Below are 12,792 nucleotides of genomic sequence, written 5' to 3'. Positions count from 1 at the left end.
GCATTCAGTCTTCAGTTGTTTCAGTGGCTACCTGTATTAGATGTGTGCAAGTTTTCCTGCCGTGTTGCCCGTTCTGGACTGTGTTTGAGCTTCTTTTTATTAAATTATAATAAACATCATTATCACCTGGGTCTCAGTGTTCAGCCTCACCACCTAAAACCACAAATCATGTCAGTTTAAGTTTGGGAGAATGAATGTGCATCTGAACAGCTTGATTGATACTTTATCTTCTCACTTGTGTTGAAATTAACTACATTGTGTTTACAGCAGCGCTCCCTGCTGCAGCCCACAACATCTCATGCAGATTAGCCAATGTAGAGATAAGATACAGCTGTTTGATTAACCTAAGGAGTGAAGTGAAGTCAAGTTATAATCCAATCTTTAGAGGATCACCACAGTCGATCATAGAAAATCTGGTGCAACTTGGATGAAGCCTGGTTTATTTAGAGATGATCGTAGACATGGCTAGCATTGCTATTTGCTAATAAGGAACGTCCACATGCTTCAGCTAGCAGCCAACATACACAGAGTTCATCATCATGTCATTTTATATCAATTTGCACAGCACTGAACCCATTGAGTGAGAGTAAAGAAAGACTTCTGGCAGACAAAAACAGGTGTCTTCATGTTGGAGGGGGGCGTGGCTAAGGTGATGTCATCATATGACCTTGTGAATGTGATCAAGGCTGGCCAATAATGAGACATGTAAAGTCTGATGAAGTTGTCACTTTTCCTGTAGAAGTTATTGCATTTTAGTATTTCATGGCACAAAGCCAAAGTTTGACATTTAGCCACGCCCACATGCTTTGATGTACGAGAATTCTTTTGATAACTTTGCATCTTCAATATCTTAAGTGTGTGCTGAGCGAGTTTGAAGTCTGTATCTCAAAAGCTGTAGGAGGAGTTCGATCAGATGCGACGTCTATGAAAAACAGAAAATGGCGGCTTTGATCCAAAATGGCCGACTTCCTGTTGGGTTTGGACCATGGCTCCAAGGGACGTTTTTGTACATCCTTACAAGATACACATGTGTACCAAGTTTCATAATTCTAGGTTAAAGCATGGCTCGGGGCTGATGATTTAAACTCTTCTAGGGGCGCTGTAGAGACATTAGGCCACGCCCACCAAATATTGCACTGGATTACTGTCCGGAGTTGGATAAGGATCCATCTCAGTGAGTTTGGTGCAGCTGGACTCAAAATTGTGGAATACAGAGCCAATGTATGGACACGGCGTTACAGGTATATTCGCCACGCCGCCACGCCCACCTGCTGCCTCCAAAACAAACAGCGTTGGAAACCATAAGACACCAACATGTCTTCTGTTTGTGGACACAGTCTCATGTTAATTAGGTTAAAGAGTCAGATAGGGTCCGATCACAATAAAACATGACACTTCCTGTTCTAAGGGGGCGTGGCATAGGTGATCTCAAAATTTCTCGATTGGGTCTTGTAGGGCATCCAAAGGTGATCAAACACAGAAAGTTTGGTGGCTTTGTGCCTTTCTTTGTAGGAGATATAACTATTTATTTGTTTATGGTGAGTCAGTGAACTTTGACCCCTAGTATCACCCCATCAGCATGCACAAAAACTCACCATTTTGATAACTTTTAATCGGGCATGCCTTATGAACCGACTGACCAAGTTTGAAGCCGATCCATCAAAAGCCCTAGGAGGAGTTCGATCAAATGCGAAGGCTATAAACGGCCAAAATGGGGTGAAATTTGCCAATTCAATCCAAATGGCTGACTTCCTGTTTGACATGCACTATGAGTACAATTATAAATTCTGAGTGCCTTGGGGAGTTCTACAAGTGTACCAAATTTCAAGTCTCTACAATAAAGTAACTGAATAGGAAAGGGTCTTTTGAAATTTTCTAGGGACGCTGTTGAGCCATTTTTTGAGCGATTTTTGCGTAGACCTTAAAATACGTAAAATTTCAGAGTCTCTATGGGCCCACCAATTTTGCTGAGTTTCTGAATATGTTAAAGCCCCAAAAAGGCAATTCATTTGACAGAAGAAAAAATAAATAAATAATTAATAAAATTAAAGCTCCGCGGAGCCTCAAGCGGCCCGAGCAGCCAAGCGCCGCTCCGGCCTATAGCCACCGCGGGATCCAGCACCGCCGCCCGCCTTCCACCGCGTACCTTTTGCACAGTTGAGGCGCGCCTCCGCCAGGCAGTTCGCACCGATCACTTCGGCATGGTTTCCTGAGGACACACCACAAATTTGGTGCAGATCGGTCGATGTAGAGAGGAGATAATTATGATGGGATAATCTAGGGGGCGCTGTAGAGTAAAATCCAGGTCAAACGTTTCCAGTTTGGTGCCAATCGGAAGATGCGTGTGTGATTCAGAGATAATTGCATGCATATGGCGTAGGACAGCCAGTTGGCCACGCTCCCATGAGACAGAGGTCATCATCACAGTTCATCATCAGGTCATATAATTTCAGGTGCTAGAAGATTAATTCAATATGTATTACTCAGTAAAAATAAGACATACAGTAGAAAAACAGGTAACTTCCAGTGAAAAGTGGGCGGAGCTAAGGTTGCGTCATCATCTGACCATGAGAATGTAATGAGGGTTGGTTAGTATTGAGACATAGGAAGTCTGAAGCAGCTGTCACCTTATATGTGGAAGTTATGTCACTTTGATGTTTTATGGCAAATAGTCAAAGTTTTGCACTTAGCCACAACTACATGCTTTGACATACAAAAATTCCTGTGATAACTTAGACCTTTCATATCTGAACTCTCTGCTGACTGAGTTTGAAGTCTGTATCTGAACCCCGTAGGAGGAGTTCGATCAAATATGACATCTCTGAAAAACAGCAAATAGCGGCTTTTATCCAAATGGCAGACTTCATGTTGGGTTTGGACCATGGCTCCAAGAGGCTTTTTTGTAGGTCTTCAGAATATACACAAGTGTACCAAGTTTCATAATTCTAGGTTAAGAATGGTTTGGGGCTGATTATTTAAATCTTCAAGGGGCGCTGTTGAGACATTAGGCCACGCCCACAAAAAATCACACTGGATTCCAGTCGAGGGGCCCACAAGGATCAAACTAGTGAGTTTGGTGCAGCTGGGCTTTAAACTTTGGAATTCACGGCCAACGTAAGGAGACGGCGTTAAAGGTCACTTCGCCACGCCACCACGGCCAGCTGCTGCATCCAAACCAAACGGGGTTGGACACCCTGACACACCAACATGTCTTCTGTCTGTGGACAGTTTCATGTTGATTAGGTTAAAGGTTTCAGATAGTGAATGTTCGCAGTAAAACATGACACTTCCTGTTCTAAGGGGCGTGGCTTAGGTAATCTCAAAATTTCACAACTGGGTGTCGTAGGTCATCCAAAGGTGATCACACACAGAAAGTTTGGTGGCTCTGTGAGTTTTTTTGTAGGAGATCTAACAGTTTATTACTTTCTGGTGAGTCGGTGAAATTTGACCCCTGCTACGACCCCTTCAGCATGCTCGAAAACTCACAAATTTGATAACTTTGAATCGGCCATGCCTTATGAACAATCTGACCGAGTTAGAAGCCGATCAATCAAAATCCCTAGGAGGAGTTTGATCAAATGCGACGTGTGTAAACGTGTAAAATCGGGGCAAAATCGGAACTTCAATCCAAAATGGCCGACTTCGTGGGATACTTGCACTATGACATTAATTGTAAATTGTGAGTGTCTTGGGGAGCTCTACAACTGTACCAAATTTCAAGTCTCTACGATAAAGTAAGTGAATAGGAAAGGGTCTTTTGAAAGTTGCTAGGGGGCGCCCTTGAGCCGCTTCTCATGCGATTTTTGCAAGGACCTTAAAATACGTAAATTCACACGGGCTCTATGCACCCGCCAAGTTTGGTGAGTTTTTGAATATGATAAAGCCCCCAAAAGCCAATTCATTTGGCACAAGAAAAATAATAATAAACAGCACGATTACAATAGGCCTTCGCAGCGCTTAGCTGCTCGGGCCTAAAAATAAACATTCGAAAAACAATAGGCCTTCGCAGCGCTTAGCTGCTCGGGCCTAATAAACATTCGAAAACCAATAGGCCTTCGCAGCGCTTAGCTGCTCGGGCCTAATTAAAGCTCCGCGGAGCATCGAGCGGCCCGAGCAGCCAAGCGCCGCTCGGCCTATAGCCACCGCGTGGTCCCAGCACCGCCTTCCCCCAGCCACCGCCGATGCTCTGACGGAGAAGCCGAACCCGCCCCCTTCAATTACTCAGTGTGTCATGTTTGGCATTGCTCACGGACAATGCACAAAAATCTGTTGCAGATTGGCTGCAGCGAGTAGATCAGGGGTCACCAACCTTTTTGAAACTGAGAGCTACTTCATGGCTACCGAGTCATATAAAGGGCTACCAGTTTGACACTATTCTGAAATAACAAATTTACTCAGTTTGCAAGTTATATATATATATATATATATGTATATATAGTTATATATAATCAATAATGATTAATGATACTGATCCATGAGAATACTCATCCATGAGAAGACACTGATCACGTTAATGATTTCTCACAATAATTAGCAATGAAAACTAGGTGGGAAACAGATCAATATTCAGCACTTTATGTTTAACAATAAGAAATTAATAATAATGGACAAGCACAGGATTGGATAAATTAATTATTACATGTGGGTTTTTTTCACCATTGTCTCTGAATTCAGTGTTCCACCCTTTCATGAACATTTACATATGGACCACAAATAGTTAAACATTTAAATATTGAGAAATAATGACTTTTTCTTACATAGAGTGTGTCCCTTTTACTATATAATACGTTTTTTCTTGAAATTGTAACACATCATGAAGTTACAAATAATTTATGACTGTATTGTAAAGAAAACACTGTTTTTTACTCATTATTACTGACAGCATTGAAAATATTGATAATTTCAAAACCTTATATCAATATTTGCATTTATTGGACTTCAACTCCCAACATTGCTCAGAAAAATTCACAGTACTTAATGTTTCTGTAACAATATTTAATAAAAATGTGTTGAATGGAACATAACATGGTGGATTGTCCCATAACAGGGTGGAAATATAAGTCTTTTATTCTAAAATCTGATGATTTTCATTATTAGTTGCAGGATTGGCTCTTTTAAGTCAAAGTATAGGTAGAGTATTTATCCTGGCTCTATTTGGAAAGAACATGTGATATCCCTGTAGTTGATTTTCCCATGACATGTACTCATTGTTCCCCTCACATGAGTAAATGGGGGTAACTAGTGAAATGAAACAGACAAATGGAATAAACATCTGATAATACCTCAGACTACTCTGCAACTCCATCATCTCAAAATTTTTTATTTGACTTAAAATTATTTATTTTCACCCTAATTCTAACTTATTTGGTTCATGAACCTAACAGGGTGGAACTTTTCTAACTAATTTACCTGTAGCTCTTTATGTGGTCAACATTTAGCTAGCTAACATTAAACCGAATAACAAACCTTTAGTGACTAAATCTAACAATATGTTTCTTAAATTCTACTGAATTAACATTTACACAATCTTTCCTAACAGGGTGGAACATAACAGGGTGGAACTTTCTCACTAATTCATCTTTAGCTCTTTATGTGGTAAACATTTAGCTTGCTAACCTTCAACAAAATAACAAACCTTTAATGACTAAATCTAACATTATGCTTTTAAATTCTACTGAATAAACTTTTCACAATCTTTCCTAACAGCATGGAACTTTAAGCCTAACATATACAGGTTTAACATATTTAAGAAAGGAAAAAGTACAGAGATGGTGACAGTTGAAGCTCACTTTGTTTTACATGGTTGAATTCACATCAGAACCAATTGATGTCACTCACTTTAAATGGTTTTTATGGAATTTTAGACTTTTTCAAGGCAGAAATGAAACATCATAACAGGGTGGAAAGTTAGTACTGGGACATGTATAATAAGAAAATATCAAATGTGAAAATAGTTTCAGTAGATTAAATTGCATATTAAAATAAGGTATAGTCCAGTCAATCACCATTTTGTTTATATTTGAATAATGGCAAATATCTCAATCCATCCATCCATCCATAGACCAAAAAATTTACAATCTTCCATTTCAATGTCATTCCATTGTACTTTTTCCCTAATGTTTTTTTGCTGCATTTTTGTTTGTGTTGAGGCAAATTGTTTTCACTGTGTCAGAGGCAAAATATAATAAAAAAAGATCTTTTGGACTATGAGAAGACAGGTTGTTTATTTGGACACCGGGTGTTCGCCGTGGCTGAAACCTGCTTTACTCCCGGCCCACTGTCAGGATCCTCCTCCGTCTTCCAGGGATCACTGTGGGGGAGTGGCTCAGCAGCGTCATCTCTCGGTGATCGAGACCGCGCAGTTGCACAGCGCTGCCAACTTCTCAGTTTCAATCTTTGCTTAGCTACGTTTGTCCCTACCTCATCTTCTTCCTGATAGCCATGTTCTCTCTCTCTTCCTGATATGAATGACTGAATCGCTACATTGTCATCAGAATCCTCGCTGTCTGCTCCAGACTCAGACTGCGAGTTTCCCTCATCTTCGAGCTCAAAAAAGAGCTTTGCTGCCGGCCCCACATTCATTCTTCTCATCATTCTTTACAGAAAAAAACAAAATACAATATCCGAATACAAATTACGAGGTAGATTTACTGATCGTCTGATATCACAACTATCTGTTGACGTGCCTCTCTTTTTTCTGTTCTCCGTTCCCGCGGTACATTTTTTTTCTCTATTTTCGCGCTGTTACTTGCGTCACTGTCTTTCGTTTATCTGCAACAAAATGTCAACTCTTATCAGTTTAATACGTGAGCTCGAGTGAGGGGATCTGTTATATTGTATTCTTTGTGTTGAGAGAGCGCTCCGTCTCACTGTGGAAAGGAGCGGGTTTTACAATTTCGCTAATTGAAACAAATATGGTTTACATATTTAAGCATAACTCCGGTTTTACTTGACCTATTAACACAATTTAAAAACTGTTGTGTAGTTTAACATGTGCACTTTAAACACCAGTAGAAAGTGAGACTGGGGGAGGCGGAGTCTTGCTGCTACGACACGCCAAATCAGACATGTAAAAAAAACTCGGATACGCGTCAATTGTCTCCGAAGGGTTAACCCTTTAATGACTTAATCTAACATTATGTTTTTTAAATTATACTGAATAAACATTTTTCACAGTATTTCCTAACAGGGTGGAACTTTAAGCTTAACATATACATGTTTAACATATTTAAGATAAGAAAAAGTACAGAGATGGTGACAGTTGAAGCTCGCTTTGTTTTCCATGTTTGAATTCACATCAGAACCAATTGATGTCACTTACATTAAATGGTTTTTGTGGAATTTCAGACATTTTGAAGGCAGAAATGAAACATAATAACATTGTGGAAAGTTAGTACTGGGACATGAGGCATGTTCTGTGTTTGTTCTTGATGAAGTTCATGTCAGAAAACGCTGATTCACAGAGATAGGTTGAACTAAACAAGCTGGTAACCTTCACAGCTGCTGTTCATACACCACTGCACCATCTATTTTACATGACTTTCATCACCAGCGTGATCTAGTTTTAAATTGTATGTTTTTGTTTTTAAGCTGTATGTTTTATTTTTTTTTATTATGTTGTGTTTTAATGTAAAGCACTTTGTATCAGCTGTGGCTGTTTTAAAGTGATTTGTAAATAAAGTTGGTTTGGTTTGATTCCACTTAACCTACAGGGCTAAGTGGAATCAAGTTATAATGTAGCTGTCGCATTCAGTCTTCAGTTGTTTCAGTGGCTACCTGTATTAGATGTGTGCAAGTTTTCCTGCCGTGTTGCCCGTTCTGGACTGTGTTTGAGCTTCTTTTTATTAAATTATAATAAACATCATTATCACCTGGGTCTCAGTGTTCAGCCTCACCACCTAAAACCACAAATCATGTCAGTTTAAGTTTTGGGAGAATGAATGTGCATCTGAACAGCTTGATTGATACTTTATCTTGTCACTTGTGTTGAAATTAGCTACATTGTGTTTACAGCAGCGCTCCCTGCTGCAGCCCACAACATCTCATGCAGATTAGCCAATGTAGAGATAAGATACAGCTGTTTGATTAACCTAAGGAGTGAAGTGAAGTCAAGTTATAATCCAATCTTTAGAGGATCACCACAGTCGATCATAGAAAATCTGGTGCAAATTGGATGAAGCCTGGTTGATTTAGAGATGATCGTAGACATGGCTAGCATTGCTATTTGCTAATAAGGCACGCCCACATGCTTCAGCTAGCAGCCAACATACACAGAGTTCATCATCATGTCATTTTATATCAATTTGCACAGCACTGAACCCATTTGAGTCAGAGTAAAAGAAAGACTTCCGGCAGACAAAAACAGGTGTCTTCATGTTGGAGGGGGCGTGGCTAAGGTGATGTCATCATATGACCTTGTGAATGTGATCAAGGCTGGCCAATAATGAGACATGTAAAGTCTGATGAAGTTGTCACTTTTCCTGTAGAAGTTATTGCATTTTAGTATTTCATGGCACAAAGCCAAAGTTTGACATTTAGCCACGCCCACATGCTTTGATGTACGAGAATTCTTTTGATAACTTTGCATCTTCAATATCTTAAGTGTGTGCTGAGCGAGTTTGAAGTCTGTATCTCAAAAGCTGTAGGAGGAGTTCGATCAGATGCGACGTCTATGAAAAACAGAAAATGGCGGCTTTGATCCAAAATGGCCGACTTCCTGTTGGGTTTGGACCATGGCTCCAAGGGACGTTTTTGTACATCCTTACAAGATACACATGTGTACCAAGTTTCATAATTCTAGGTTAAAGCATGGCTCGGGGCTGATGATTTAAACTCTTCTAGGGGGCGCTGTAGAGACATTAGGCCACGCCCACCAAATATTGCACTGGATTACTGTCCGGAGTTGGATAAGGATCCATCTCAGTGAGTTTGGTGCAGCTGGACTCAAAATTGTGGAATACAGAGCCAAATGTATGGACACGGCGTTACAGGTATATTCGCCACGCCGCCACGCCCACCTGCTGCCTCCAAAACAAACAGCGTTGGAAACCATAAGACACCAACATGTCTTCTGTTTGTGGACACAGTCTCATGTTAATTAGGTTAAAGAGGTCAGATAGGGTCCGATCACAATAAAACATGACACTTCCTGTTCTAAGGGGGCGTGGCATAGGTGATCTCAAAATTTCTCGATTGGGTCTTGTAGGGCATCCAAAGGTGATCAAACACAGAAAGTTTGGTGGCTTTGTGCCTTTCTTTGTAGGAGATATAACTATTTATTTGTTTATGGTGAGTCAGTGAACTTTGACCCCTAGTATCACCCCATCAGCATGCACAAAAACTCACCATTTGATAACTTTTAATCGGGCATGCCTTATGAACCGACTGACCAAGTTTGAAGCCGATCCATCAAAAGCCCTAGGAGGAGTTCGATCAAATGCGAAGGCTATAAACGGCCAAAATGGGGTGAAATTTGCCAATTCAATCCAAAATGGCTGACTTCCTGTTGACATGCACTATGAGTACAATTATAAATTCTGAGTGCCTTGGGGAGTTCTACAAGTGTACCAAATTTCAAGTCTCTACATTAAAGTAACTGAATAGGAAAGCGTCTTTTGAAATTTTCTAGGCGTCGCTGTTGCACTATTTTTCGTGACGTTTGCGTAGACCTTAGAATACGTAAATTTTCAGATACTCTATGGGCCCACCAATTTTGCTGAGTTTCTGAATATGTTAAAGCCCCCAAAAAGGCAATTCATTTGACAGAAGAAAAAATAAATAAATAATTAATAAAATTAAAGCTCCGCGGAGCCTCAAGCGGCCCGAGCAGCCAAGCGCCGCTCCGGCCTATAGCCACCGCGGGGGATCCAGCACCGCCGCCCGCCTTCCACCGCGTACCCTTTTGCACAGTTGAGGCGCGCCTCCGCCAGGCAGTTCGCACCGATCACTTCGGCATGGTTTCCTGAGGACACACCACAAATTTGGTGCAGATCGGTCGATGTAGAGAGGAGATAATTATGATGGGATAATCTAGGGGGCGCTGTAGAGTAAAATCCAGGTCAAACGTTTCCAGTTTGGTGCCAATCGGAAGATGCGTGTGTGATTCAGAGATAATTGCATGCATATGGCGTAGGACAGCCAGTTGGCCACGCTCCCATGAGACAGAGGTCATCATCACAGTTCATCATCAGGTCATATAATTTCAGGTGCTAGAAGATTAATTCAATATGTATTACTCAGTAAAATAAGACATACAGTAGAAAAAACAGGTAACTTCCAGTGAAAAGTGGGCGGAGCTAAGGTTGCGTCATCATCTGACCATGAGAATGTAATGAGGGTTGGTTAGTATTGAGACATAGGAAGTCTGAAGCAGCTGTCACCTTATATGTGGAAGTTATGTCACTTTGATGTTTATGGCAAATAGTCAAAGTTTTGCACTTAGCCACAACTACATGCTTTGACATACAAAAATTCCTGTGATAACTTTAGACCTTTCATATCTGAACTCTCTGCTGACTGAGTTTGAAGTCTGTATCTGAAACCCCGTAGGAGGAGTTCGATCAAATATGACATCTCTGAAAAACAGCAAATAGCGGCTTTTATCCAAAATGGCAGACTTCATGTTGGGTTTGGACCATGGCTCCAAGAGGCTTTTTGTAGGTCTTCAGATATACACAAGTGTACCAAGTTTCATAATTCTAGGTTAAAGAATGGTTTGGGGCTGATTATTTAAATCTTCAAGGGGGCGCTGTTGAGACATTAGGCCACGCCCACAAAAATCACACTGGATTCCAGTCGAGGGGCCCACAAGGATCAAACCTAGTGAGTTTGGTGCAGCTGGGCTTTAAACTTTGGAATTCACGGCCAAACGTAAGGAGACGGCGTTAAAGGTCACTTCGCCACGCCACCACGGCCAGCTGCTGCATCCAAACCAAACGGGGTTGGACACCCTGACACACCTACATGTCTTCTGTCTGTGGACAGTTTCATGTTGATTAGGTTAATGGTTTCAGATAGTGAATGTTCGCAGTAAAACATGACACTTCCTGTTCCAAGGGGGCGTGGCTTAGGTAATCTCAAAATTTCACAACTGGGTGTCGTAGGTCATCCAAAGGTGATCACACACAGAAAGTTTGGTGGCTCTGTGAGTGTTTTTGTAGGAGATCTAACAGTTTATTACATTCTGGTGAGTCGGTGAACTTTGACCCCTGCTACGACGCCTTCAGCATGCTCGAAAACTCACGAATTTGATAACTTTGAATCGGCCATGCCTTATGAACAATCTGACCGAGTTTGAAGCCGATCGATCAAAATCCTAGGAGGAGTTCGATCAAATGCGACGTGTGTAAACGGGTAAAATCGGGGCAAATCGGAACTTCAATCCAAAATGGCCGACTTCGTGGGATACTTGCACTATGACATTAATTGTAAATTGTGAGTGTCTTGGGGAGCTCTAGAACTGTACCAAATTTCAAGTGTCTACGATAAAGTAAGTGAGTAGGAAAGGGTCTTTTGAAAGTTGCTAGGGGCGCCCTTGAGCCGCTTCTCATGCGATTTTTGCAAGGACCTTAAAATACGTAAATTTCACACGGCTCTATGCACCCGCCAAGTTTGGTGAGTTTTTGAATATGATAAAGCCCCCAAAAGCCAATTCATTTGGCACAAGAAAAATAATAAACAGCACGATTACAATAGGCCTTCGCAGCGCTTAGCTGCTCGGCCTAAAAAATAAACATTCGAAAAACAATAGGCCTTCGCAGCGCTTAGCTGCTCGGGCCTAATAATAAACATTCGAAAAACAATAGGCCTTCGCAGCGCTTAGCTGCTCGGGCCTAATTAAAGCTCCGCGGAGCATCGAGCGGCCCGAGCAGCCAAGCGCCGCTCGGCCTATAGCCACCGCGTGGTCCCAGCACCGCCTTCCCCCAGCCACCGCCGATGCTCTGACGGAGAAGCCGAACCCGCCCCCCTTCAATTACTCAGTGTGTCATGTTTGGCATTGCTCACGGACAATGCACAAAAATCTGTTGCAGATTGGCTGCAGCGAGTAGATCAGGGGTCACCAACCTTTTTGAAACTGAGAGCTACTTCATGGCTACCGAGTCATATAAAGGGCTACCAGTTTGACACTATTCTGAAATAACAAATTTACTCAGTTTGCAAGTTATATATATATATATATATATATATATATATAGTTATATATAATCAATAATGATTAATGATACTGATCCATGAGAATACTCATCCATGAGAAGACACTGATCACGTTAATGATTTCTCACAATAATTAGCAATGAAAACTAGGTGGGAAACAGATCAATATTCAGCACTTTATGTTTAACAATAAGAAATTAATAATAATGGGCAAGCACAGGATTGGATAAATTAATTATTACATGTGGGTTTTTTCACCATTGTCTCTGAATTCAGTGTTCCACCCTTTTATGAACATTTACATATGGACCACAAATAGTTAAACATTTAAATATTGAGAAATAATGACTTTTTCTTACATAGAGTGTGTCCCTTTTACTATATAATACGTTTTTTTCTTGAAATTGTAAGACATCATGAAGTTACAAATAATTTATGACTGTATTGCAAAGAAAACACTGTTTTTTTACTCATTATTACTGACAGCATTGAAAATATTGGTAATTTCAAAACCTTATATCAATATTTGCATTTATTGGACTTCAACTCCCAACATTGCTCAGAAAAATTCACAGTACTTAATGTTTCTGTAACAATATTTAATAAAAATGTGTGGAATGGAACATAACATGGTGGATT

At 40.7% G+C, this 12,792-nt stretch overlaps 1 pseudogene; it reads left to right on the top strand.

Annotated features, from left to right (window-relative positions):
- LOC145554054 (uncharacterized) overlaps nucleotides 1–12,792 on the top strand; it is an 89,353-nt pseudogene that overhangs the window by 57,948 nt on the left and 18,613 nt on the right.

This window comes from Poecilia reticulata, chromosome 12, assembly GCF_904066995.2.
Source record: "Poecilia reticulata chromosome 12, P_reticulata-male-v2, whole genome shotgun sequence".
NCBI classification, from domain to species: domain Eukaryota; kingdom Metazoa; phylum Chordata; class Actinopteri; order Cyprinodontiformes; family Poeciliidae; genus Poecilia; species Poecilia reticulata.
Note: the sequence above shows the minus strand (reverse complement) of the source record. Positions and strands in the feature narration are given on the sequence as shown.